This window comes from Solanum stenotomum, unplaced genomic scaffold, assembly GCF_019186545.1.
Source record: "Solanum stenotomum isolate F172 unplaced genomic scaffold, ASM1918654v1 scaffold22792, whole genome shotgun sequence".
Taxonomy (NCBI): domain Eukaryota; kingdom Viridiplantae; phylum Streptophyta; class Magnoliopsida; order Solanales; family Solanaceae; genus Solanum; species Solanum stenotomum.
Window position 1 is genome coordinate 65,983 of NW_026027180.1, and position 6,877 is coordinate 72,859.

General features: G+C 33.7%; 1 pseudogene; it reads left to right on the forward strand.

The window, feature by feature from the left end:
• Window positions 1–5,813: 5,813 nt before the first annotated feature.
• LOC125851125 (ankyrin repeat-containing protein BDA1-like) lies at window positions 5,814–6,845 on the forward strand (annotated as a pseudogene).
• Window positions 6,846–6,877: the final 32 nt, after the last annotated feature.

The following is a 6,877-nucleotide window of genomic DNA, read 5'->3' on the forward strand; positions in this document are numbered from 1 at the left end:
CCCCCCCCCCCCCCCCCCCACTCCAAATACTAATTTAGATATTATTTTTAAAAAAAATATAATTCTACCCACTTCACCTAACCCTCCGCTTTCAATTTTTTTTTCTCATTTTGCATTAGATATATACATATCAAAATATTTTTTACTTGCCGCCGCAAGACTTTTTTTAAAATAAACTTTTTATTTATGTTATATTCGGTACACAAGTAGAAAAAATTCCTAAAAACATATGTACATATCTAATACAAAACGAGAAAAATGTAAAATAAACAAATAAATTATAAACAGATGGTTAAATAAGATGGGTTAGAATTTTTATTTTTTAAAAATTAAATAATATCATTTTTTGGGGGAATAAGTGGGTGGTTTGTGGGGGGGGGGGGGGGAAGTATGAATTGTTTTAAAATATTTTATAAAAGAAATATTTTTTTAAAAATAAAAGGACGGGGGATTGTGGGGGAGGGAGGGGAGGAGGGGAGGAGGTGGTGGAGTGGGGTTAAGAAAAATAATTTAAATTTTATTTTTTAAAAAATATTTTTTTGGGGGCGATAGGAATACTTTAATCTTCAATTTTTGATTAATATTAATAATTTATTATTTAATTTTTGTCAAGATAAAATATTTTATCCATGTGGAATGTCACGTGTCAAAGTTTTTTCAAATAAAAGAGAGAGTGCATTACACACACCAATGAAGTGTGTTTCTCAAACTAATAAGTGATAGTTTAGGTATGAAACTCACACTCTCAATAGTTTAGGTATGAAACTAAAAAAAGGGGATAATTTAGGTGTGTTTTTGACACTTATCTCATAAATTAATAGTATTAGTCATAGTTAAAATTAAAGATTAAAGTATTACTATTCCCCCAAAAAAATTATAAAATAAAATGTAATATTTTTTTTTACCCCACTCCACGACTTCCTCTCACCGTACCACCCCTAACCCAATTTTTTAGTTTTTCTTTAAAAGATATTCTTTTATAAAAAATCTAAGAAAATTTGTAACACCTCGTAACTAGAAAGAAGTTAAAAAGTGGAAATAGTCATTTTTAGAAAGAATATAAAATCTGGAAAATTTTAATTAGTATGTTAAGTTGGATTTTTGGTCAACTTCAAATGACCAGAACTCTTAGCTCAGGATGATTTACGTGTGTTTCCAGATATCTTAGGAAAGATCTTGGAATAATCTTTCGAATGCCGCTGAGTTTGCGTGATTCCGAGTTCGTATGAGTGAGATATGCCCATTTGAAGTTGGGTTGTTCAATTAAGAAAAGTCTAATCCGGGTTGTAGAAAGACATTATGGTCTTTTCCATGCCCTATGACTTAATTTTGTTTTTTGGTAATTAATTGGGGTCTAAACTGATAGGATTCAGTTTACGCTTTTACAATATTGAGTTAGGGTTTTAGAGAAGAGGAGACGGAGCAAGAAATAGTCATCAAGATCTTCAAGAATCGCTTGTGGATTTCGTCAAGGGGTGATCCCTACGAGGTATGTGAGTTCACATAGCGTTGGGTTAGTTCACCCACGTGCCAAACATGTTTAATTCAACGATTTTCATCCTAAATGAGTTAGAATTTGATGTTTTTGAATTGTTTTCTTAAGATTGCTTTCATTTTTTAACTTATACGTGATTAATGGGTTTTCTTGAGACGTTTTAGCGATGTTAAGAGTTGTTTCGAGTTAGATTCTCGTGTACATGTGTTTGGGTATCTGAATCTAAGAAAGTATTGAGAAAAATAATCGATTAAAAGTGATTTAGGATCAGAAAATGAGTTGAAAAGTTCGTCAGGTTTGCTTGGGAAGGAGCAGGAGCGGCGCGCCAGCAGTGCGCCTGATTAGAGCCCCAGTAAGTTGGGGCTGGCGCAGTGCTGTAGGGACGCGCCCAGATTGTCTTTTTTCACCAGTTTTTCGTCGTTTAGCCCTTTTAAGTCCTTCTAAAGTGTACTAACACTTCCTATTGATTCTAACTACTCTAAATGACTTCTAAACATCTAGAAATCATCCAGAAACATGAATCATAACCTTGAATCCATAAATTCAAATTCAAGGAAAGTTAACAGCCAAGTCTAGGATGTTATTCGAGTCTTTTCAAGAAGTCTTTTGCAAATGCTTTTAACTTTGTTTTAAGACTGAAATTTCAAGTCGAGTAAAGACTAAAGAGTAAAGATTGAAGTCCATTTCTTCAAAAGTATATGGGGACTATGTATTCCCAAAGGGTTTAAAATGTTTTCATATTTAAACAAGAAAGGAAACATTGATTTCCAAAGAGCCTTTGAGTTAGTTTTCAGTAAAGAGTAGATGTTTTCATAATATTAAGCGAGAGAAGAAACTTAATTTCCAAGATAGCCTTTGAGCTAAGTTTTTGAGCAATTATCTCAGATCACAGAAAGAAATATATTTTTAAACATAAGAACTAGTATCATATTTTGAGAGTAGTATTGAGCATCGATATGGGGGAGAGTTCAGACAACTCACTGCCCCCATAAACCATGTAGCCATCATGGGTAGAAAAAAGTCATACTTTTTAGATGATTTATTTAATGCTTTTTAGCATAGACTAGTGGATTCACTTAGTAGTTCAGGTTCTATACCATCAGCAAGGTATAGAACGACCCTGGCAGCGTGAGGTAAAACGTTGTATCATCACAATAGCTCTTACGTGATGGTTGTCGGTTAAGAGAAACTCCCACAAAAGTAATTGTATTCTTATATACACAGTTTATTATATTTTTAAATACACTTCAGAGTTATATGTATCTTTACATACACACAGAGTTGACATCATGTTTTAAACAGTTTTTCTTTATATTGCACTTGTTTTAAACTGTTTTATATTGAAATGAGTTCAGTTATGTTGAGTTGAGTTGAGCCAGGTAAGTTCTCCAGTTCCTTTCAAGCTTAAGTTATGTTTAGCATTCCAACTCGCATCCTCATACATTCAATGTACTGATGCCAATTGGCCTGCATCTTCTTATGATGCAGACGCAGGTAACCAGGATCAGCTTCCAGCGCATCGTTGATTCTAGTTGAGCTCCAGAGTTTGTTCGTAAGCCTCCTTGCTTCCGGAGGACTCTTTTTAATTGCTTTCAGTATTAGTTAGTTCATTAGGATGTTGTGGGTCTGTCCCGACATCCATCTCAATTGTTTAGAGACTTCATAAATAGACAGTCAGATGTTAGTTATTTAGTCTTTTCATTTCATTATCTTATATTGAGACTTGAGTTTGACTTAATGACCAGTTGAATGTTTCCTTTATAAGATTTCAGTTTATTTCATAGATACATCTTTGTTGAGTTAAATCTTCCATTGAGTAAGTAAGTCAGGTCAAGGGTTCGCTTAGGCCAACAATGGTTCTTAAGTGCCAGTCCTGCCCAAGGTGTAGGCTCGGGGCGTGACAAAATTCTTGTTTCATCCCCGTTTCCCCATCCCTTCAAATAATAATTTAGATATTATTTTATTTTTTAAAAAAAAATTCTACCCATCCCACATAACCCTCCGCTTCCTTTTTTTCCTCGTTTTGTATTAGACAAATATTTTATTTTACTTGCCGCAAGATTTTTTAAAAAATAAATATTTTTATTTTTGCTATATTCGGTACATAAATAGAAAATACTCCCTCCGTCCCATTTTATGTGAGGTAGTTTGACTCAGCACGGAGTTTAAGAAAGAAAGGTAAGACTTTTAAAACTTGTGGTCCAAAGTGAATGATAGAAACTTGTGTAGTTGTAAATCATTTCATTAAGGGTAAAATATACATTTTATAGTTTAATTGTTACTTAATATAGAAATGCATCATTCTTTTTGAAACTGACTAAAAAAGAAAGTAAGTCACATAAATTGGGACGGAGAAAGTAATGTTTTCTAAAAATATATATATACACCTCTAACACAAAACGAAAAAAATGTAAAAAATAATAATAATAAATTAGGAGCAGAGGGTGAGATGGGGTGAGGTAGAATTTTATTTTATTTTATTTTTAAAAAAAAGTAATATGAAACTTTTTTGGAAGGAGTGGAGAGTGGGCTAGGTATAAAAGAATTTGAAAAACTAGAAGGGCGGGGGATTATCGGGGGACGGGGGGAGCAGGGTAGGAGATGGTGGAGTGGATGAGTATATATTTGGAATAGTTATACTTTATACTTTAGTTTTTAACTAATATTAATAATTTATTTAATTTTTGTCAAAGTAAAATATTTTATCAATGTGGAATGCTATGTCTATGTGATAAAATTTTGCAAATAAAAGAAAAAGTGTATTACTTAAATGAGTTTCTCAAAATAAGTGATAACTTAGCTACAAACTTACACGATTTTCTTTGTCCTCTTTGATTGCTTGAATTTTTTACTTCCTCTCTGTCTCTCTGGGTCCATCCTATCAATTTCCTAGCCAATAATAGTATGCCACGTGTGTAAACATGCATAAAAATTCCCTTTTTGAGTCATGAAGTGTGAGAATGGCATAAGAAATTATTGTTCTCTCTTTATGTTATGTTCTTACCAACTAAGGAGTCAAAGAATCTTTGTTGGGTTTTAGACTTGTAGAGAAACAAGAAGAATAAAAGACCTACAAGTGTTAAACTGGTCTTTATGATTTTATCCATCAAAGAAAAAAAAAGGTATGTTGAAGAGCTACCTACCTAATCAAATCTTTCTTTAGTGTTCCTGTTTTCCCATGTTTGTGTTTTACCTAAATCCTCATTTTTTCCATTTGGGGTTTGCTTTTTGTGAATGAATATGAGTTAAAGATTGGATTTTTAGTACATGTTGTTGATAAAGATTGTGTTTTTATCTTGGAGTGAGAAAATCATGTGTATATTTATCTTTGTCGTGTATTATTTCCTCTTTTTCCGATTTACTTTGTAGACATTTAAGAAAATAAATAAAGGCTTTTAAATCTTGTTCTATTAAACTAAACATCCATATTGTTGTAGAATGTATGAAAATGGCATTTAATCTTAATTTTGAATTAATGAACAGCTAAATATAATATATATTCTTTTGAATGGACTTGAAAGAAAAATCAATTGAAACAGGGTACCATTTTATTTTCAGAATGCCCTTCTCTTACTTGATTCAGATTGCTGCTCTTATTTTTGGATGTTAAGCGTAATTTCTTTTGGTACATTAGAAAGAAAAATAAAAAACTTAAAGTTGTTCATAAGCAATATGCTTAAGTTGGAAACTTTATGTTCTTAATTAAGTGCATGAATCCAGAGTATTACAGAGCCTCTTCATGATTGTGATTCTCCACAAACAAGTAGTTTTTGGATATGCGCTTTGTACGTGTACTTGAACGAGTATGTAAGTTTTAAAAAAATTGGATAAATGCAATGCTTTTGACTTAATCATTTGTCTAACATTGTTTGGCCGGGCACAAAATTTGAGAAATAAAAAGACTTTTGTGACACCTTGGATATCCACACATGATGGATCTAAACATGTACAATGCTGCAATGAAAGGGATTATGGAAGATGGTGATTTTTCACTTGTGATCATCTGAAATGGGAGAAATTAGAAAATGGTTACCAAGTTACTCCAAAGGGAAACACAATCCTCCATGTGGCAGCTCTCTTTGGCCAACGAGGTTTCGTGGGAGAAGTCCTTAAGATTACCCCGGCATTATTATGCTATAAGAATAAGAAAAATGAAACTGCGCTTCACATTGCAGCTAATGCAGGACAAAGTGAAGTGGTGAGTGAACTACTTAGCGTAGAAGGAAAGGAGACACTTGTGAGGATGACGGATGACATTGGAGATACGGCCTTGCACAAGGCCGTTAGAAGTGGATATATTGGCATTGTCAATATGTTGATGGAATTATTACTAGATCCTAAACACGACTTTCCAGCCAATAATGCTGGGGAGACACCACTTTATTTGGTTTTCGTGATGCTTTGATTGAAATCTTGAACGTTTACGAGGAACCAACTTATGTTGCAGGTCCATTCAATCAAACACCTCTACATGCAGCCGTAATTCAAAAACACAGAGGTAAGAAATTAAACGTTACTTGCATTGTCCCCTAGCTATTTGCTGCGTGAGTAATTTTATGTCAGAATTCCTCCAAATTTAATATCATGATAAGTAATATTTGAGGTATATATACATATATCTAACCAGAATGCGCGATGGCACTATTGCAACGGAATGAACATTTGTGCAAAGAAGCTGATGAATGGGGTTGGAATTCACTACACTATGCTGTTAAACAAGGATTGACAGACCTAGTTTTCCGTATGTTGAGACGGAATAAATCCTCAGCCTACGATCAGGCAGGCAGCGAAAATGAGTGGACGACGGCATTTCACATTGCAGCCAGTGAAGGTCATGAAGCGATAATACATGAGTTATTAATTCACTGCCCAGATTGTTGGGACATGGTTAATAGCAATGGCCAAAATGCTCTTCATGTTGCCATATTGAACGATCGCGAAATGTTAGTCAATACGTTATTAAAGTTCAGATTTTGTTATGATAGACTTGTTGATGAGGCAGATAATGAGGGCAATACTCCACTCCATTTGCTTGCTGCCTATGGGAACCATGTGCCTCAATTTATATTAGACCATCCTCGCGCAAACAAGATGGCATTTAACAAAGAAAACCAGACTCCACTTGACATTGCATCCTCTCGCATTCAGACAACAGAGAAGGTACATTTTAATAATCTACAAATTTAATTTGTTTCTCTGCTTTTATTTATTTTATTTGTGCTTTTACTTGTAAATAATATTTTTTAATTTTGTGATCCTAATTAGGAGAAATTGGTAGCCGATTTGCGTGACGTGAATGCACGATTGGGACAACGTTGTGACTTTGAGGTAAAACGTCGAACAGAAAATAGCATAAAGATACAACTACAAAAGATGAGGAAG